This window comes from Nicotiana tabacum, chromosome 17 (assembly GCF_000715075.1).
Source record: "Nicotiana tabacum cultivar K326 chromosome 17, ASM71507v2, whole genome shotgun sequence".
Taxonomy (NCBI): Eukaryota; Viridiplantae; Streptophyta; class Magnoliopsida; order Solanales; family Solanaceae; genus Nicotiana; species Nicotiana tabacum.
The window spans coordinates 89,884,305-89,908,041 of record NC_134096.1 but is presented as its reverse complement, the minus strand read 5'-3'; positions in this window follow the sequence as shown (position 1 = coordinate 89,908,041).

Here is a 23,737-nt window from a genome sequence, read left to right as displayed (position 1 = left end):
TTCTAAGTATATTGGGATAAAAGCATATCTACATTTGACCTAAGTTTTAGCACATTTAGGAATGTAACTTGTGATGACCTTTTCCAACTTTTGTTCCACAACTCGCTTGACTTCAAAACATAACACACGAATATCATACGACTAAAATAACTCATAACATAATCTCCTTATAATGTTAAGCACCCTAGTCTCACCCCAAAAGTAAATGTTATAACATTCCCAACTTGTCGACTTTCGACGAAACTTGTTTTCTTCAATTCGTTTAACTTCTAAGCCTTCCAACCTTCTTGGTACATGGCATTCGTGATCTTAAATATTTATAAACTCCACGGTAACATTATTAACATACTTTATCAACTTTTCAAAGATGATCTCATTTCTGAGCTTAAATCAATTGACTTACGACGTACTCTTACGTATGAAAACATGGGGTGTAACAATGAGAGAGGTAAACGCCCGCATGGACCAAATCCCGGGCTCACTACCAGTGCTGAACCGGACTCAAAGAAGTATACTCACTTTCCATACAAATCGAGTGCGGTGAAAAGTGGGGATTTTGACTGCTTATTAACGCCTTCTAGCTTCCATTTTAGTCTAAAAGCATGGAATTATATTCCTGATACTAATCAAATTGTGTGAAATTACACGAATGATGGAAGTTGAGCTCCCGAGATGAAATTCAACTCAAAAAGGAGTTTTCAAAGCACAAGGCAGTGAAAGGCACAGAAACATAAAAGTGTGGTCCGCAGATGATATTCTGCAGCTGAAGAAGAAATTGCGGACCACAGAATACCATCTACAACCGCAAGACAAGAAGAATACTTTAGCAGAGAATTCTACAAATTGCGGACCGCACGTGAATTGTATGGCCGCAAAGATGAGCTAGAAGTTGAAGATCAGAGAGTGTGCAAAAAGACCAAGTCCAGAGCCTCTGAGAATTATAGACCGCATAAGAATTTTGCGGCCGCAAAAGAATGCCTTGTGGCCGCAGTACAAAATCTGCGGACCGCAGAATTAGTGCCTTGTGGCCGCAGTTCAGAATTGTGCGGCCGCAGACTTCCCGTTCCTGACAAGATGAAGAAACCTGCGGACTGCACATGGAATTGTGCGGCCGCAGAACCTTCTGAAAGGCAAGTTTTGACATCAGCAAGTCCTGTAGCCGTTTTTCTTTGCCTATTTTGGAAGTTTTCTATATTTTGGAGTATTTTACTATAGATTTTATCATTTTAACTTTACAACATGAGTTTAATTAGTTTTTTTTCTTCTATTTCTTCAATTTCAAGCATGGGTAGCTAGATTTTTACTAGGGTTGTGACCCAATCCTAATGTGTAAACCTTATGGGTATCTAATTTAGTGCTTGTTTATGATTGGGTATTTATTATTTAGCCTTGTTCATATTTTAATTTGTGAAATTAATGGTTGCAAACATTAGTTCATGCCTATTTGACTTAATCTCTACTTGAGAATGAGAGACTTAGTCTAGGAAAACTTGGTTAATAAGAAATTGGATCAATCGAGAGATTGATTAACCCAATTAAAGGGTTCAACCTAGAGATAGTAATAACCCGACTTGAGATTTTATCAACCGTTTTGTGTGATACCCATTTGGGTTTGAGAAAGCCAAATTGGGCAAAACCACTCTCTGGCCGAGAGGTATTGAGTGAGTAATTGAGAGTTGATAGCTATAATACACCCCAATCAACAAAACAAGCATTAAGGTTTTTATCCCATTAGGCAAACACCTAGGTAATGGTCATAGCCCTAGGCTTTTTACAAACTTGAAAAACAACAAAAATAATTATTCTAGCCTTACTTCTTTATTTTACAATCTTTAGTTTTAAAATAGAAATAGCAACAACACTATTTTTTGAAAGTGCAAATTGAGATAGTTCAAATTCGCGTACTAGAATATATACTCCTAACCCCCATCTTAGCTCCCTGTGGATTCGACCCCAACACTTTGTTGGGTTACTATAATTGCAATTGACCGTTTCATACCTTGTCTTGAGGTGTGCTTTGTGCGTGATAGTCACGCCGCATAAGAATTAATCCCGAAGCGGTTTAAAATGTCCGACGTGCCAAAGTATGATGGAACTTCAGACCCTAAGGAGCATATTACCACCTATACGATGGCGGTAAAAGGGAATGATCTAGCTCCTCACGAGATTGAATCTGTTTTGCTGAAGAAAATTGGAGACTCTCACGAGGGAAGCCCTGACATGGTACTCACAGTTACCCAAGCATTCCATAGATTCCTTTGAGATGCTCGCAGATTCTTTTATTAAGGCTCATATCGGGGCCAAAAAGGTGCAGGCCCGAAAGGCCGATATATTCTGAATTGCACAAGGAGAATCCGAGTTGCTGCGGGAATTCGTTATCTGGTTCAAGAAGGAAATGATGTAACTCCCGGTTGTTCTAAACGAATGGGCGGTTGAAGAATTCACCAAGGGATTGGATCCAAGAAGTTCAGATACTTCCCGGAAACTAAAGGAAAGTTTGCTTGAGTTCCAAGCAACCACTTGGGTGGATGTACACAATCGGTACGAGTCAAAGATACGAATCGAAGACGATCAGGTCAGTTTCCCATCGTCGGCAAAGGGACGGAAAAAGAATAAAGAAAAATCAAAAGACGACTTTGACACAAACAGATGATCTTCAAGGGGTCGGTTTTTGCCCTATGAACGAACAGAAGGCCGCAATAGAGGTTTTCGGTCAGCGGATAAATTCACTACCGACAGAAAATCTGATCGCGGTCGGAAAAATAGATCGTTGCAGCATAAGGAAGCGCCAGATATGCGGGATCCTTCCTACCCCAGGCTATCAGTATATAATTTTAATGTCTACGTAGTAGAATTTGTATCAACTATGAGAAACATCAAAGAAGTACGGTTTCCAGAGTTGATGAGATTTTATCCCAGCCAAAAGGATCCAAACTTGTGGTGTGAATACCACGAGACGAATGGATACCGGACTGGGGACTGCCGACATCTCCGAGAAGAAGTGGCGACATTGTTAAAGAATAGTCATCTTAGAGTATTCTTGAGTGACTAGGCTAAGAACAATTATGGTCACAACCGGGACAACACGGAACCCTCGAAAGAAGGGGAAGATCCCCCCTCCCCCCGATGATCAACATGATCTTAGGTGGGGGATTGAGATCAATGGGGTCACCTGTTCGGCAACAAAAAAGACGAAAGTATCAATAGCCCATAGCAAAAGGCTCCGGGAAGTCGCCAAAGACGATATCACTTTTACGGAGGAGGACGCAGATGGATTGTTGCTACCATACAATGATGCACTAATAATTTCTTTAAATGTGCTAGATTTTAAAATTAAATATGTTCTAGTGGATCCAGGAAGTTCGGCCAATGTCATACAATGGAGAGTATTGGAGCAAGCTAAACTCACCGGAAGCATCATTCCAGCAACAAAACTCCTCGCAGGGATTCAACCTTGCGAGCGTGACAACCCTAGAAGAGATTTTATTACCCACGAAAGCCAATGGAGTGATGGAAACAACTCTTTTTGAAGTAGTAGATGGTGACATGGAATATAACATTATTCTGGGAAGACCATGGTTGCACGAGATTAAAGTTGTACCATCAACATATCATCAATTGCTGAAGTTTCCAACACCCGAAGGAGTTAAATTGATAAGGGGTGACTAACCGGCGGCAAAGGAGGTGAATGCAATTTCGATCTCCAGTAGTAAAAGGAAGGAACATGTAGTATAGCAATTATAGGAACCGGCGCCCGCTCCCGAATTGGATAAAAGTAGCCCGAGGTAATAACTATCGGGATTTTATCAGGGCTCGAACTGGCTTGGGGACTCGGTTTCGAGGTCATAGAAATCAAATATGACTCACGGCTGGTGGTAAAGGTCCAGGCTCCGTTGGCTCGATTTCGGAGTTGTCGATTACTCATATCCCGAGGGAAGAAAATACAGAAGCAGACGCATTGGCTAACCTCGGTTCTTCAACGGAAATAAAAGTATCGGAAGGACTGTAGTACAGCTGATAAACTCGGTCCTGGATGCAAATAGCTACTATGAGGTAAATACGACTAATTTGGTTTGAGGCTGGAGGAATGAAATCATCGATTACCTCGAGCACGGGAAGCTGCCCAAAGACTCCAAAGTGTCACGGGCGCTACGCGCCAAAGCAGCGCGATATAGCTTCAAGAAAGGCCAATTGTACGGAAAATCTCTCCAAGGCCTACTAGCCTGGTGCTTGGGGGCTTCCGAAGCTAACTATGTTATGCGAGAAGTCCATGAAGGGATATGCAGCAACCATTCGAGCGAAGATTCCTTAGATAAGTCTATTATGATATTTATATGTCTATTTTTTACATGGTGATAAAATTTATTTTTTGTAACCAAGGTACATAATATTCGTTCATATAGACTCACAACCTTTCCAACTTTGTATCAAAATTAAAAGGCAACAAAAGCAATTATCTTGTCTTAAAAGATATGGCGTTGGTAAATAGAATATGGTTATATGGCATAGATAAATAGAATATGGTACTTGGATGTATTTTTGTTGGACAATTAAATCAACGTATAATGGTTGATTTTAAATTCTTACACAATTTAGTTAATTTAAATATCCTAAATCTTAGGGACATAATTAAATAACTTTTTGTCTAGTATGAGCTCTAATTTTAAAAGGATAAAAAAGACGAACGCAGTTCGCTAAGTGCCTTTATACTTTTAATATAGTATAAATTTTTAAATGTAAGATTTACATACAATAAACTCTTAATATTTTTAAAGGTTTTGGACTTTCTACATAATTTAAATAAGAAAAAAAATTAATAAGTAAATTTTAATTAATTTTAAACTCCTAAACATAGATTTGTATAAAGTAAACTCTTAACATTTTTAAAATTTTAAATGGTAGGACTTTCTCATAATTCAAATGAGAAGATTTTAATGCGTAAAATTTTAATTCATTTAAACTTTTAAATATCAAAAAATAATTAATTGACTATTCAACAAATTATTTCTTATAGTACTTGACACATATTCCAAGGACTGCAGTTTTTGTTTATTTATAAATGAGACAAAAAACCGTTAGTTTTAAGTTCCAATGTTCTATTCTAGGAAAATATTAATTCATTGGTAGTAGTATTTTATTGGTACTTAGAATTAAAAAAATATACAATAGGTAATGTATCTCTTGTTAATGAAAGGATAGGGGAGAAAACGTGGTAAAAGTATGGTACGTTGGTGGGTTTTTTTTTTAAGTGATTGATATAAGGTAAAAGTTTAATTGATTTTAAAGTCCTAAATATTAGGATTTTTTACCTAGTTTAAATAAGGAAGGATTTAATACATAAAATATAGTAATTAATTTTCAAGCCCAAAAATATTAGAAAAATAATTTAAATGACTATTTTGTCTACTGCAAAATTAATTCTTAAAGGGTAAAAAAGACGAACGACATTTCGCTAATGGCCTTCATACTTTTAATATATATACATCGCGTCAATTAGTATAAAATGTGTAAAAAAGAATAAATTATTGAAAAATAGCAATTGATGTTACAATAAATGCGATATTTGTTCAAGTGATTACAATAAATGTTATTACATTAATACAATAATTAAATTCAATATCTTCAAAATATACAAAGATGATGAATTTAGTTGAATTAGTTATATGGTATTTGGAGTTTTGGGATTGTATTAATTATTATATTGATATATGTTATGTTGTTATATCTCACGCAACATCTCTTTTATTAATGTTATATTCATAATATCATAATACAATAAAATAATAAACTAATTATTACTTAATTAATTATTAATTTTAGACAAACAAGTTTTTTCAACGCAACTAAGCACACAGTCTTTCAGTTGGTATAAATAAAGTATAAAAACTTTATGATAATCATCGTGTAAGGAATAAATTAATTTTCTATTTTATTGGACAATACAAAAATAAAATCTAAATTTAATTTATCAAGTTCTAATATAAATATTTTATGTAGAAAAATGAGGTTAAGTTACTTTATAACAAAAGATATTAAAAGTTTAAAAAAGTGTTTTGCTCTTTTCTTTTTTTCCTTTCTTGGGTTTAGTCTAGCATTAATTATTTTTAATTTAAATATTTATATGTATGTTTTTGGAATGTGAAATTTGTTCTTTGTATCTTAAGTACATAAAACTCTTATTTGTTCGTTTAAAGGTCATCAAAATTATATATACAATAGTGAACCTCTTATGTAAAAATATTGGCTAGAATTCGTATTGATCTAAATCTAAATTCCTTCTATACATATTCATCAAAGACCAAATAAAAGTTAATATTACCTTAATCTCATTCTGAATAAACTCTGCCATTGACAATTTTGCAATTTTAAAATCATGTTCATTAAAATAATTTTTCAAATTTATAGTTATTTAAAAGTTCCAAGTATATTAATTTATTTAAAGTTTAAATATCAGTTATAGTTATAATTTTACATAGTATGTATGTAGATTAATTTATTTTTAAAATTATTAACATTAACAATAATTCTGACTTCTAGAAATTTATACCTAAAGTTAAATCAAAACTTTTTAAAAATAAAAGGAAAAAAAATAACATGCATTGGTGATGTCTTTTAGGTAATCAATTATTGAAAGTATTTGTAAAAGAAAAAGATACTAAGAATTATATACATCAGCGGCTAAGGATACGCATTAAACTCCAAAAGCATGTTTAAAGTCCGCAAGGATATAATGTTGGTTTAAGAAAAGAACTGAAGTAAAGTAAATTTTAATTGAATTTGAATTCCCAATATTAGGACCTTCTATGTAGTTTAAATAAGAATTTTTAAAAAAAAAAAATTTAGTTGATTTTGAACTCCTAAATATTAGAAAAATAATTAAATAATTATTTTATCTAGTATAAAATCTATTTTTAAAGGGTAAAAAAGGCGAACAATATTTCACTAAGCACCTTCATGTTTTTAAAATTATAAGTTTCTAAAATGATAAATGCTTAATAAAGGAACCTTATGTAACATTTTCCTTTTCTTTCCTACAATCAAACGGTAGAATACAAGTCCATTTAAGCTTCTAAAATTAGAAGCCTAGGATTTATATTCTACCGTTTGATTGTGGGTGTGGGGGAAAGAAGAGAAAATTGTTCAAAGTTTCCTTTTTTTGTCTTTTTCTGTTTGATAAGCAACAAAGTTTTTGATATATTATTACATATATTAGACAGTTTCCTTCATACGCGGGTTTGAAGGAATTGTAGTTATATTAAAATTTTAAAATATAAGTTTAGTCCTAAATATTAGAGTATGGTTTTTTTATTTAGGTGCAAAGATCTAGAAAAGTCAAAGTGGTGTATTTATAATAAACACCAAAACTCGCGTCACATAATAAAGTTAAAAAATAAATAAAAGAGAATAATAAAATTTTAAAGATTAATTGTTATTACAAATCCAACATAAGTGTGGTTACGAAAGGTTAATGGTTGATTAGCTATGTTAATTTGAATACTTTCCAGTATTGAATATGAAATCTGCGCGTCACCGAGTTCTGAGAACTTATTTTCTTGACAAGTAGTTGTAGCTAATGTTTATCTTTAAATTTCTTCTAATATTTTGTATAACTACATATAATTATGTAAAAATAAGAGAAAGAAAAAAAGGACTCCTAAACCTAAAAGAAAGGGAAAGTGCTCGATCAATAAGAATTGTTTATGGAAAATGTGTGATTTTCGTGTACTATTAATATTGGGGTATATTGTTTTTATTATATTACATAGTTAAAATAAGAAAAGATTTAATATAAGATTTAGTTGATTTCGAAATTTTAAATATTAGAAAAATAAAATGACTATTTTGTCTAATGTGAGGTTGATGTTTAAAGGGTAAAAAAGGCAAACGACATTTCGCTAAGGGCCTTCGTACTTTTAATATAGTGTAGATAAGTTTCTAAAATGATGAATGCTTAATAAAGGAACCTTATATAACATTTTCCTTTTCTTTTCTACAATCAAACGGTAGAATACAAGTCCGTTTAGGCTTCTAAAATTAGAAGCCTAGGACTTATATTCTACCGTTTGATTGTAGGAAAGAAGAGAAAATTGTTCAAAGTTTCCTTTTTTATTTTCTTTTTCTGTTTGATAAGCAGCAAAGTTTTTGATATATTATTACATATAATAGAGAGTTTCCTTCATACGCGGGTTTGAAGGAATTGTAGTTATATTGAAATTCTAAAATATAAGTTTAGTCCTAAATATTAGAGTATGGTTTTTTTTATTTAGGTGCAAAGATCTAGAAAAGTCAAAGTGGTGTATTTATAATAAACACCAAAATTCGTGTCACATAATAAAGTTAAAAAATAAATAAAAGAAAATAATAAAATTTTAAATATTAATTGTTATTACAAATCCAACATAAGTGCGGTTACGAAAGATTGATTAGCTGTGTTAATTTGAATACTTTCCAGTATTGAATATGAAATCCGCACGTCACCGAGTTTTGAGAACTTATTTTCTTGACAAGTAGTTGTAGATAATGTTTATCTTTAAATTTCTTTCTAATATTTTGTATAACTACATATAATTATGTAAAAATAAGAGAAAGTAAAAAGGGACTCCTAAACCTAAAAGAAAGGGAAAGTGCTCGATCAATAAGAATTGTTTATGAAAAATGTGTGATTTTCGTGTACTATTAATATTGGGGTATACTTTTTTTTTATTATATTACATAGTTAAAATAAGGAAAGATTTATTATAAGATTTAGTTGATTTCGTAATCCTAAATATTAGGAAAATAAAATGACTATTTTGTCTAATGTGAGGTTGATGTTTAAAGAGTAAAAAATGCGAACGGCATTTCGTTAAGGGCATTCGTGCTTTTAATAAATATATATATATATATATATATATATATATATATATATATATATATATATATATATATATCAGAGAGATAGAGAAAAGAATAAAGGGCTAAGGAGATTTAATTTAGACATAATATTAGTTCAGGTTTTATAACCTAGTCTTAAATAAAAGATAGTACTACAAGAAGATATCAAAGCTCTTGTGAATCTATAGAAAAGGTTAATACATTTACTACGTACTAGTTAGACACTAAAGTAAATTCATTTGATTCCAGAATTACTGGAGCAAAATAGAGATGGAAGGTGGAAGTAGCAGTGAGGGCAAGTATTTCTGAGCATAACTCATAGTTCTAAATGACAATATCGGGGCATGAATCCATCTCTTCTCTAATTCTCGATTAGACATAGATTAGTAATTTAGCAATGCACGGTTTCTTAATCATTTTCCGATTTAAGTACTTTACATTTTCATTCACAAAAATTAGAAAATCAATGTACGAGTTCGCACACAAAATTAAATGCTTAACCCCTCACACTCAGGATCAATAATTTTATTTAGGCTGGAGGAGTTTTGAGTTTGGATCTTAGACAATAAACTTCTACGAATTTCATGTGTCTTTTCATGTTCAATGAAAATTAAAATATTATCAGGTAATAAATTAAAGTGGATTGCAATTTTGGTTTTAATCATTTCTATTATAATAGGTGTATAAATATTTATCTATTATCCTCACATTAGAAGCAATAAGTTTGAGTTACTCTTTCTTCTTCTTTTTTTCTCCTTTCTGGAATATCCAAAAGAAGAAAAGTCCTAATATAGTTTTATGTTAAGAAACTTCTTTTCTTTAAGCAAATAAACAAAACGAAAAAAAAAAAAAAAAAACTTCTTTTCAACTCCAAGTCTCCATCAAGCGGCGCAATCAAGGCCTCGAGAGGCCAACAGATAATATTAAACTAATTTTAGAAAATACATACATAAAATATGTAGCTTGGCGGAGAGACTATGATTTTAAGTCCCCCACAGCCCGAATTTGCAGCTTATTTTGACTAACCAGATTTACAAGCGAAAGGAAAATCACCACAAGAAACTAAAACCACTTATTCATCTGTCAATTCACATCTACTCACACTTATTCTATTATTACGGAAAAGAAAATGAGAGGAACTATGAATATAAAATTAAGGAAAACAAAATGAAAGAAACAATGGATATGAAGAAATCCACGAGGAGAAGATTCTAGATGTTGCATTTCAATCTGTATATACAGTAGACTATATGTCTTAAAGTTAAGCCTTGTCTTATCAACCAATGCTAGCTACTCTTTTCTGGAGTGCAGAATGATTCAGCCTACTTGTATGGGTCAAACTCTGCCTAAGGATATTCGACAGGAAATGGTATTATCAAAAGTAATTTGGTCGAGGTTGACTAGTAACCAATAGGACTTACCATCGAGCAGCCAATCATGATCGAGGTCGAGTATCAGAGGAGGCAGTAACGACTAGTTTAGTAGCAAGATCTTTAAGAGAATAATTCGTTGGATATTCTTTGTACTTGTACTTTTAAATTTAATTGCGGGCATGTTCCTATAAATAAAAAGTGGGAGAAGGTGAAAGGCATGTAATATTCTCTGATAAAAACATTCTTTGAAAATCAGACTTTCTCTCTAGATAGAATACAAACACTACCTTTCTAAAAAGATTCGATTGTCTATTATTCCACACATTTTCCATCAGATCCGAGAAGGGCCTCAATAATCTAGTATTTGTCTATCATTCATCATTGTCAGAAGGAGGAATCATCCACCTCGTTCAATATTGGGTGAATCGTTCTCCATATTTACTTTAATGTCATTTATTATTATTTATTGATTGATATCCCCCTTCATTAATGATCTTGAAACATTAAATACGCGTTGTATTTAATCTCCTTTCAACGTTGCTCTACGTTATTCATATTAATTAATTATAGATCTGAAGTTATTATCATTAACTAGGTTTAACCTCTCATTATATAAATTTCTTTAGTTTAATCAAAGATCTATATTTTTTGGGCAAACAATTTGGCGCCGTCTGTGGGGATTTCCTAGTTAAAATTTTAGTTTCTTCTAGATCTATAACTAGCACACACACAAAAACGCAAAAACCCCTACTCTCTTGTATACACAGATCTAACATGGCAGGTAACAGAGAAGAAAGGATGACGGTAGTAGCCGATCTCACCACCAACCTCTTAAACACCATCAACGAGGTTTCTGAAACGGAGGGTGAAGATGTAACGCCAAATGCCTCTCCCAGACGAAGTGGCTCACCCCTCCCTCATGGTAGTATCACAACGTCCCACGGTAAAGGGGTTTCCACATCCATAACGGAAGAGGCGCCACCAGCAGTGAAGAAACTACTTGAGGCTTGGCTGACAAACACGCTGACCAACATCCTCGACAAGCCCGCCCAAAAAGCAATCAGAGAAAATGCGAGGACTTGCGTTGCACCAATAATGCCCGAGCAGTACGGCCCTCTCCCTCCAATAACAGGTATCACTCACAATATTAGTAATGCAGGTGACAACACCCTCACAGCCATTCTGAGAAAGATGGAAGAAATGGAAAATAAAAACAAAATACTTCAATACTAAATGAAAGAGCATCAAGAAAGGGTAGACAAAATACCGGGTGCCCCAAAACTCTTACCAAAAAGAGATGTTGGTAGGTTCGTGGAACAATCCTACAGTGATGAAGTTGCCCCGTATGCCATACCCAAAACCTTCAAAATGCCTCCTTATCTAAAAATATATGATGTACGATCAACCCTGAAGATCATGTGACTCACTACGTCACTGCGGTAAAGGGCAATGATCTCGCCAAAGAAAAAGTATCCTCCATCTTGTTGAAAAGGTTTGGCGAAACCCTCACCGGATGCGCATTAGCTTAGTATTCGCAGCTGCCCGCGCGCTCCATTGAAACATTCGAAGAGATAGCCGACAAGTTTGTAGCGGCCCATGCTGGAGCTAAAAGGCCGAAGGCAAGAGTGAACGGCATATTTGCCATCAAACAAGCACCCGGAGAGGGACTGAGGGACTTTCTCGCTCGATTCAACCGGGTAAGGATGACCTTACCAAATGTATCAGAAGGCATGGCTGTAGCAGCTTTCCAAAATGGGCTGAACAGAAACGGTTTGAGGATGACCAAGAAGTTATTGAGTCAGCTTATGACATATCCCCCAACCACTTGGGATGTAATACACAATGCCTATTGTGCCGAAGTCCGTGCTGACGAAGACGACTTGAATGGGCCAACCCAACGGTTGACCTCAGTACAGGTCGAATCCAGGAAAGACCGAAGAAACTATGCCAAAAGAGATCTAGCAGCTCCACAACCCAACCGAGAAAGGCATCAACCATATATTAGGGGTGCCGTCATTCCCCCCCTCCCGTCACGAAGAAGGTCCATCTAGTCCAAGGACAGGGACTCACCGGAGCAAGAGAGGTATGCCCCATTTACTATCTGCTCACAATTTTTGTGTCTCACCTTGAGAAATAATCTACACATTGGAGAAACTCGGCCCAAAAGTGAAGTTTCCAAAAACGATGAGGTCCGACCCAAGCACCAGGAAGTCAAATGCCCTCTACGAATCCCACCAAGAGCGAGGTCATAAAACCGAGGACTGCATCGCTCTAAGGCAGGAGGTCGTGAACATGCTTTACCAAGGGTACTTGAAAGAGCAGTTGAGCGACCGAGGAAGGGCCAACTTTTCCCGAGGACGTGAACAACACCAGGGGCCGCCAAAACCACCTTCACCATCTCACACCATCCAAATGATCATCGGAGGCAGCGATGACGCATCGATCAACAGCGTAAAGTTCACCATGACCCACAAACTCAAACGGTCGATCACTCATGAACGGTACGATGAATTCGAAGAAAGTATCATCTTCAATAAGTCAGATACCCACGGTTTGGTTTTCCCTCACTATGAAGCTCTTGTTATCACTTTACGAATATTAGATACAGATGTAAAGCGCATTATGGTGGACGATGGGAGCGGCGCGTGCATTATCCACCCTCGAGTACTTGCACAAATGAAACTCGAGGATAAGATAGTGCCACGCTGCATCACGCTAACCGGTTTTAACAATGCAGTTGAACGAACATCCGGAGAAATCACACTCCCCGTCCTCGACGGCGGCGTCACTTTGGAAACCACATTCCACATCATGGACCAGGACACGGCATATAACGCTATAATAGGCCGACCCTGGATACACGCCATGAAGGCCATCCCCTCCAGCTTGTACCAAGTTATCAAATTTCCCACCCCATGGGAAGTGTTCAGCATACGAGGAGAATAACGCCCATCCCGAGAATGCTATCGCATCGCCCAGGATTGCACATATACCCAAAAATTGAAGGGCAAAGCAAAAGAGGCATAGCAATTAACAGGGTCGAGGTCGAGCAGTAATGAAAGAGAGGACGTCATCAAAGACCCCAAAATAATAGAGGCCACAGGATCAACCGTAGAAGACCTCAACCCCGTCCAACTTGATGATAACGACCACAGCAAGAGACCCTACATCGGCCACAAGCTTCAGGAACCAGGTAAATTTCATCATTTCTTAACTAATAACGCAGACTTGTTTGCCTTTTCCCATACAGACATGCCAGGTGTCCCGAAAGAGGTCGCGACACACAAGTTGAATGTCGACCCATTCTACCCCTGATAAGGAAAGTTAGGCGGAAGTTCAATTCCGTAATAAACGATGCAGTCCGCGAGGAGGTTGAAAAATTGCTGGAAAACGACTCCATCAAGGAATCAAAATACCCCTAATGGGTTGCCAACGTGGTCATGGTAAAAAAGAAGAACAGAAAATGGCGGATGTGCATAGACTTTACAAATTTGAACAAAGCATGCCCAAAAGACTCATTCCCGCTACCCCATATCGACCAGCTCATTGACGCAACAGCCGGGCATGAACTGCTGAGCTTCTTAGATGCATACTTGGGCTATAACCAGATCCTCTTGGAAGAGGAGGAGCAGGAGAAGACCACCATCATCACCCACCAAGGAACGTATTGCTACAGTGTGATGCCTTTCAGACTGAAAATTGTGGGGACCAACGGTTAGAGAAAAGAATGTTCAAAGACCAACTCGGAAAAACCATGGAGGTCTACATAGAGGATATGTTGGTCAAGTCCAGAAGAAAGAAGATCACATCGACCACCTGAAAGAGGCCTTCGACATACTCAGGCGATATGGGATAAAACTAAACCCCGAAAAGTGTGCGTTCAGCGTAAAAATAGGTTCAGAAGTTGACCGGTCGCATCGCTTAGTCGAGATTCATCTCGCGATCGTCTGACAGGTGTCATAAGTTTTTCGGCGTACTCAAAAAGGACAACGGTCTCCTATGGACTTTCGAGTACGTTCAAGCCCTGAAGGAGTTAAAGGCTTATCTATCATCACCACCATTGCTTGCCAAAGCAGATCTTGGGGAACGTCCCCTCGTCTACCTCGCCGTATCCGAAGTAGCGGTGAGTGCAATCCTGGTCCAAGAAGACAAAGGTACGCAATCTCCCATCTATTACATTAGCAAAACCTTAATCTACGCCGAGACGCGGTACCCTCACCTTGAAAAACAGGCACTAGCCTTGGTTGTAGCTTCACGAAAGCTTAGACCCTACTTCCAAGGTCACCCCATCTTGGTAGTCACGACTTTCCCCTTGAGAAGTATTTTGCATAAGCCCTAGCTATCGGGAAGGTTATCTAAGTGGGCCATAGAATTAAGGAGCATGATATAACGTATCAACCACGGATGGCAATAAAATCACAAGTCCTCGCCGACTTCAGCACAAAAATAATGCCTGAAGTCGAAAAAGAAGCCGCCCATGCTTCTCCGCAAACACAAGATCAATAGATTTTGTATACCGACGGCGCTTCCAATGCGTCAGGGTCCGGACTGGGACTCGTGCTCGAGGTCCTGATAGGCGAAGTAATTTGCCAGTCCATAAGGAGCCTGTATATGACTAACAATGAGGCCGAGTATGAGGCCGTGATTGCAGGATTAAGGCTAGCACTCAAGTACAGAGCGAGGCGGGTCATCCTATGCTGCGACTCGCAGCTCGTCGTCAACTAAGTCACAAGGACTTTCCAGATCAAAGAGCAAAGGTTGCAAAAATACCAAGCCGAAATTTGCAAATTACTACCCGAGTTTGATGAATGCAAGCTCGACCAAATCCCTCGGGCACAAAACACTGAAGCCGATGGCCTCGCCAAATTAACGGCAGCCACCAAAAGTATAACCGGCAAAGGAAACGTGGTTACCCTACTCCACTCGTCGATAGATCAAATTGAGGTAAGGACTATAAATCTAACTTGGGACTGGAGCAACCGTATCATTACATACTTGCAGGATGGCGTACTCCCATATGATAAAAAGGAAGCCAAGAAACTTTGGATGCAAGCGGCCAGGTACAACATCATTCACAATGATCTATACAAAAGGATGTACGGCGGCCCCTAGCGAAATGCTTGGGCCCAAATCAAACGCGGCGCGTCCTAGAGGAAGTCCACGAAAGCCATTGCAGGGCTCATTCCGGCAACCGAATGCTGGTCAGATACCTTATACGGGTAGGTTACTACTGGCTTACTATGAAAAAAGGTCAAGGTCAGACCACTCAAAGTCGGGGATTACGTGCTCAAGGCCAAAACACAAGCAAGCAAAGACCCGCGAGAGGGCAAACTGGGAACGAATTGGGACGGCCCATACAAAATCACAACAGCAGAAAACAAAGGGTCATTTCAACTAGAAACAATGGAAAGAAAACTGCTACCGAACAACTGGAACGTCGCCCACCTTAAGTACTTCAACTTTTAAGAACAAGCGTCCTCCAAGTCATACTCATTTTCCCTCGCTTGAGTTTTATCCCAATTGGGTTTTCTCAAGGAGGTTTTTTGACGAGGCGATAAGGGGGACACTCCAAGCCGAAGTACAGATGGAAAAGGCACGGGACAGTCAATTCATCGCCCAACCTCTCGACATATCTCTAGGTTGCCCAATGAAGGGACTAGATAGATCGGGACTGGAATGCCAGCCTAAAAAATATGAAAATTTCTCCAAGTATGAGCAAAGCACAAATGTAGGTTCGCTTATGTTTCCAGAACATCATTGCCTCAGTATCCACTCGGCCCACGACCACAGTCGAATAAATAACATTCGACCTCGCTCTAATTAACTCACATTTGACCTAGCTCGAATTAACTAAAGTGACATTCGACCTCGCTCGAATTAACTCACATTCAACCTCATTCGAATTAACTAAAGTGACATTCGACCTCGCTCGAATTAACTCACATTCGACCTCGCTCGAATTAACTAATATTCGACCTCGCTCGAATTAACATATTCGACCTCGTTCGGATTAACTAATATTCGAACGCGCTCGAATTGACTCACATTCGACCTTGTTCAAATCAACACCTACCGGCCTCGGCCATGACCAAAACCAAAATTCTTATGATTAAGCCGACCAAATGATAAAACAAAGAAAAGAAGCATACAAGACCAAACAGAGAAAAGAATCATAAACGAGCAGCGAAAATAGCATTTCATACTTCAAAAATATTCTTTACAAGGGCTAAACAGGCGCCCACAAAAGTATGCACAAAAGTTACAAAGCAAACGAATAATTACTTGCCACCAGATCCAGCAGCGCCATCGCCATTAGGATATTCATCCTCGTACCAGGCGTCCTGCTCAATCCCATCCAAGTCTTCCTCGCCATTGCCGGGCCCCAGTGTAGCAGGGTCATAGCCGCAGGCGATCCGAGCTGCACGTGCCTTAGTACGGGCATTCTCAAAATCAGCCTCAGGAACTCTCCCCGCCGTCATCAAATCTCTGAATATATCTAGTTGGGCCTCAGCATAGATCCACTTCTCATATAAATCCCGCGAAACATCAGGATAAGCATAAGTGTGAGAGGACGGTTGGGACAACAATTGCGTCTTCTCGGCCTCGAGAGCGACGATTTGGTCACCAAGGATCGAGACCTCTTTCTCTAACCCCCATATTCGCTCTTCTCTGAGTCTGGCCATCTCCAAATCGTTTGCCCGCTTAGATCGGAGGACACGGATTGCATCCTCCAAAGCCTCCACTTTTGTCGAAGCCGCCAACTCGGCCTTCTCCAAATTCGTCGTCTTCTCGGCAACCTCGCTATTCAAAGCATCGGCGCTGACCAAACATTGCTCGAGTTCAGCACGCAGAGACACCACTTGGACCTGAAGGTCCGCACATTGTGCCTCAATTCCCTTGCTCACTTCGAGCTCCTCTATTTGTCCCTCAACGCCGCTTCGAGGACGCTGCACTTGCCGATGACCCTCATCAGCTCGTCATCTTTCTGCTTTAGCTCGTCCCTGATGGCTTGGAAGTTTCGGTTCTCACCGAACAGCTTACAGATGTCGCGGTACTTGGTGCGGTATTCAAGGTACTTCCTCTTCGTCTTATTAAAAATGGTCTTGCGCCTCTCTTCTTGGAGAGCACTCTCAATCTCCAAAATAATGATCTGAAAAGAAAGAAGGAAAAGAAGAAAATCAGTTAAAGTCAAAGAGTAGAATGTAAGGCACGGAAATTAGAAAGGTCGGAAAACTTATACCAAGGGCGAGGCCGGCTATGCCCGATGACATGGCGGCATCGTCCAACGTCTCAAGGGTCCTGCCCTCCATTTCGGAGCAAAAGGGACTTAAGGAGGGGACTACATCTTCTGTATTTACCAGTAAGTCCCGATCCATAGGAACCAAGATGGTCCTCGAAGACCCAACTAACCTAACCTCAATGCAAGTAAACCCCTCGCTCAGCATCCGGACCTCGTCAGGATCTAGATCGGACCCTGTCTCATAGCGGCCCTCAGTAGCTCCTTCGCCTCTCTCATGAGTAGACATGGTGGGAATGTCGACTGGCCTCGAAGACGATGGCTCCTCTCTCAATACAGTGCCCGAGACTTCCGTCGATGACCCGCCAACTCCGACCCCAGCCTCAGGCAAAGTCACGCCTTCCACGGCCACCGGTGATAGCGGAACTTCAGACGGCGGGCCAGCGTCAGTTTCAAACATGGCAGTGGTCGGCTCATGATCATCCCTCGAAGAATCCACTGCTCGGATGGTTCCATCACCCATATCTACCGACCTCCTTTTGCAAGGAATCAGATCTCCCTCACTCGGCGATGATTCATCTATTAAGTGCAGCACGAGAAAGACCGAAGTCTCTACTGCTGAGGCCGCCGACGATCGGCTAGATCTAGTTAATACTGGAGGTCGAGCAAAAGTGGTCGGCTGGGTAGGCTTGTCCGCAGTCGCAGTAAGGGCGGATCCCGTCGTAGTACTTATTTGGCGGAACGTAGGAGTAAGAGCCCTCGACCTCCTCGAAGCTCTCCGGCCTAACAACAAAAAGAAGGTTAAGAAGTCAACCCCCACAATACGATAAGAAGCAGAAGGCCGCAGCAATAAAAACTTAAAGCAAACAACTCACCGATCGTTGGGGGCTTGGGCCTAAACTTCTTGTGGAAGGCCGACCATTCACGGATCCCCACCGTATGGGGCAAGACCTGGAAAACCCAGTCATGAATATCTGCAACCAATTGAGGGGCCTCGGCCTCAGCTGAATAAAGAAAAAATGGAAAGATTACGCTACAGCCAAAATAAGCAAAATAAATACTTAGTATAGATACTTACGAGCATAATTTCATGCCTTAGGAAATCCATTGGCATTTGTCACTACGTCCTCGGTCTTGACGTAGATGAAATTTAGCCAGAACCGACGATTTGCTTTAACATTCATCTTCACTACCAGGCTCTTACTTCTACGGTGACGAAGGTGTAACATCGTCCCCCTATGAAAACTGGGCGCAAAGAGATGCATCAGGTGGCGAATAGAAATTCCGCGGCCGGCCAATTCCGCGTACTTTGTCAGCATAAGGATGAGTTTGTAGATGTAAGGAGAAAGATGGGTCAGGCAGATGCCGTAATAGCGGAAGAATTCCTCCGCCAATGAGGGAAGAGAAAAAATATATCCCACGTAGAACGGATATGCGTAGAATGCGCAATATCCACGGCGGTGAATCTGCACCACATCACGATCGGCCGGGACCAGGTCGATATGGACCGGAATTTTGAACTTAGCCCTGAAGTCAGCAAGGGCAACCGCATCCATCTCAGATTTCACGGCCTTAGGGTCCTCCTCGAGCCGCTTTGAGAAGCCCGACCTAGCCTTCTCGTTGCGAGGAATTATTTCCTCTACCGTAGGGAAGCTTTCGTCTTTTGCAACAATGGCAGCCCCATCGTCATGAGAAGGCATGCTCACTGCCAATGGAGCTGGGTCAGATATCCCCCCAGAATTAGAAGATGTATTAACCATCTTTAGTCGTTTATATATGAAGAAGATGCAAGCATAAAGGAGGTATGAGTAACAGAAGTTATCAAAATCGGAGAAAACAGGGATGCAAAGGTGAAGGTAACGAAAGCAAGAACACTAAAAGAAAAAGAAAGAAAGAAAGAAAGAAAGAGATAGAGATTCAATATTTGAAAACAAAGGATCAGGCATAATCGAGAATACAAATTTTCGATGCCTAGCACGAATATTGAAACGGCAGAGGCATGGGAAACGACGCAATACATCAGGAAAACGTGTAATAATGACGCATGATGTCATGACGTCATTCTGAATTGACGTAACGGTAGGTTATGGCTCACGAAGCGCCACATTACCATCTCGCCAAGAGCGTTACTACTCGACCTGCTCGCCTAAATCTCTGAACTACGACTAGCGAAGTCCGCTCATCGAGGTCGTCTGAAAGACGGCCTCGATAAGTGGAGGGACTAACTCTATGGGTCAAAATCTGCCTAAGGATATTCGACACGAAGTGGTATTACCAAAAGTAATTTGGCCGAGGTCGACTAGTAAATAATTAGACTCACCGTCGAGCAGCCAATCATGGCCGAGGTCGAGTACCAAAGGAGGCAGTAACGGCTAGTTTAGTAGCATGATCTTAAAGAGAATATTCCGTTGGATATTCTCTATACTTGTACTTTTAGGGTTAATTGGGGGCATGTCCCTATAAATAGAAAGTGGGATAAGGTGGAAGGCATGTACTCCTTTCGTTTCAATTTAGATGAGGTAGTTTGACTCGGCACGGAGTATAAGAAAATAAAGAAGATTTTTGAAATTTGTAGTCTTAAAAGTTTAAGGGGTAAAAGCTTTATGGGGTCATGATATTTGTGTGGTTATAAATGCTTCTCATTAAGAGTAAAGTGGGTAAAAATGAAGGGTTTAAAGTTGAGTTATTTCCAAATTTAGAAATGTGTTATTTATTTTGGAACAGACTAAAAAGGAAAGTACCTCATCTAATTTGAGACGGATGGAGTAATATTCTCTGATAAGAACATTATTTGAAAAGCAGACTTTCTCTCTGGATAGAATACAAATACTATCTTTCCAAAAAGATTCGATTGTCTATTATTCCACACTTTTTTCATCAGATCCGAGAAGGGCCCCAATAATCTAGTATTTGTCTATCATTCATCATTGTCATAAGAAGGAATCATCCACCTCATTCAATATTGGGTGAATCGTGTTCCATATTTACTTTAATGTCATTTATTGTTATTTATTATTTGATATTCTTCTTCATTAATGATTTTGAAACATTAAATACATGTTGCATTTAATCTCCTTTCAATGTTGCTCTACGTTATTCATATTAATCGATTATAGATCTGAAGTTATTATCATTAACTAGGTTTAACCTCTCGTTATATGATTTTTTTTAATTTAATCAAAGATCTATATTTATTGGACAAACACTATCATTGTTTAAGCTTATCAAGCAAAAGAAGATCTACTTATAAGATTCATGAAATCTGCTGAATGTGTTATCTGTTCTTATCCGTAGTACTATAGTATAACGAAACACTGATGTCAGGATAAGAGGCATACCCATTAGGAATGAAAAACTTCTTCGGTAAAACATTTTATGCTAATTCATATTTCATAATTGAACTTTATTCCCGAAAACAGTAAAGACACATAATTTTATCTATTATAACAGCAAGTAATAAAATTTTACCACCTATAACAATAACATCACAAACTTTATTTATTATAACACTAAATTCATGTCGTCAAGACAAAAAAGTAAGTAATAGGTGAAGTACAATTACTGTTATACGATAAAAATTGTATAACTTTACTGTTAAAGTAAGATAACATTAATATGACAAAAAATAGTTCGCAACTTTAGCGTAAGAATGAGTTAAGTTCTGAAAATAATGAGGTACAAACGCTTATATAGACAAAGCTCACTTTATTAGCTCCTCTTACGCAGGTTCTAGGTGTCTAATAGCCTGTTTGGTCAAGCTTCTACAATCCTATAACTATTTTTTTTTCTTCAAAAAAAATATTTTTTTAAAAAAGTTGAAGTGTTTGGCCAAGTTTTTGAAAGAAAAAAAAGTGTTTTTGAGGGGAAAGCAGATGCAGTTTTTGGAAAAGCAGAAAAAAATAGTTTCTCTTCAAAAGCAATTTTTGAAAAATACTTTTGAGAAAAATACACTTAGAAGAAGTTTTTAAAAGCTTGGTCAAACACTAATTATTGTTCAGAAGTGCTTTTCAAATTAATTAGTCAAACACAAACTGCTTTTCATCAAAAGTACTTTTGAGAAAAACGCTTTTGAAAAAAACTTTTTCAAAATAAACTAATTTTTGAAGCTTGGCCAAACACGCTATAAGTCAGTATAGCAATGTTATAGTCTCTAGTTAAACATGAACTTTGAAAAATTACAACAGATCAGTCAGCAAATATAATCTATTTTTAGTTGCCATCTAGCTAGCTTGTCCAATTATTTCAATCCTAGCTCCACTAATTAAAATGAATAAGTTAACTGTTATCCTTAGACATAAAGGGTAAGGGAGAAACAAATTAAATGCAGAAAAAATGATACTCTATTCAATAGTCTAGAAATCAATGTTTTCCATGTGATATATAATTATTCAATAATATCATGGATGTGCTTTATTACTCACTTTTCTTTTACCAAAACGTTAGCAAGATGGTTTTTGAACAAACTACAAGGCAAGTTGGAGAATAATGCCCATTCTTTTCGAGAAAGGAGCTGTGCAGCTTACATTTCCACAGTAAATAGGAAATTTCCTCTTTAGAGTAAGTGCAAAGTCCTAAGAAGAGATTAATCACTGCTAAAAATCTGCTAAAAATCGATCAATTATTTCCGACCAACGTTAGTCAGTCTAAAAACCGTCCAGGTTGGACGAAAAATAGGGAAAAAAAAATTTACATTTTTTTTAAACTAAATACCGACCAACGTTGGTCGGTAAATTGGTCAACGAATTGACCCAGCTGGTTAGACAAAAAAAATTTGGATTACCGACCAACGTTGGTCGGTAATCTGAATTCAGTTTTTTAAATTTTAATAATTATTTTATTATTTAAAATATTTTATAATATTTAAGAATTTATATTTAAAATTACCGACCAACGTTGGTCGGTTAATGTAGGGGAAGCATTTACCGACCAACTTTGGTCGGTAATTGTTATTTTCTGCAAAATAACCGACCAAAGTTGGTCGGTTATTACGTCAACATTGATCAAACTTTCGAATTACTTTTATATTTACTATCTAAATAATATAAATGTAATTCGTTAACACTTTTGTAATACAAATAATGAATACACTAACATATACTATATATAACATGCTATTTGTAAATTGATTCATCGACTTATAACTTACTTAGATGCATCGATGAATATTAAAAATAAAACGTTTGACCTATATCGACTAATAGTAAAAACAAAACGTCTCGACTTATATCGATTAATCTAGCTATGCCATGCATTATTAGTGATGAATGAATGAAAAATAAAAGAATTAATACTAAACATCTTTGACATATATATATATATATATATTAGTATTTGACATATATATATATATATATATATATGGATCACAAATTAAATAAACGAAAGAAGCTATTAGTATTAAGTAAACGAGTTAAATTAATAGGTCAAACATGGTCAAACTTTAACAAGCTATATATATACACACTAACATATACTATAACAAGCTATATATATAGTTAAAGTATTACAGTGAAGTGTGTTTGTGTGTGTGTATATATATATAAGAACACGAAGCGCTAGGACCACAGGGTCGGGTTCTTTTAGGGATAGACTTGGGAAGATACTAATTAGTATATATACTTTATCATCAAATATATCTATTTGTAAATTGATTCATCGACTTATAACTTACTTAGATGTATCGATGAATATTAATCGATGATTCATCAAAATGTCTCGACCTATATATCGATTAATCTATGTCATGCATTATTAGTGATGAACGAATGAAAAAAGAAGTTATTAGCATCAATTACAATATAGTGTATGTGTGTGTGAGAGAAATTACTCACATACTTAATTATAACTTAGAAAATTTACTTAGATAGATGCTATTATAATTTATTAAAATTAAATAGTTAATATAATTATTTATAAAGATTATGCTTATAGTTTATAATTATTTATAATAATTGTATAGTTAAATAAAATAAATGCTTGTAGTTTATAATATTTTTTTTATAGTTTATAATATTTTAAGAAAAAAACACACAAAAAAAAGAATTTAATTTTTAAAAAAAACAAAACCGACCAAAGTTGGTCGGTTTTTGGTCAAACGGTCAACACTTAATGTACCGACCAAAATTACCGACCAACTTTGGTCGGTAATTCTGAAATCAGAGAATTGAAAAACGGGAAAAACCCCCATTTCTCTCTTATTTTTCCCTCTCTTCTCTATTTTCCTCACTCAAAACCTTCCCCTCTCCTTCTCTAT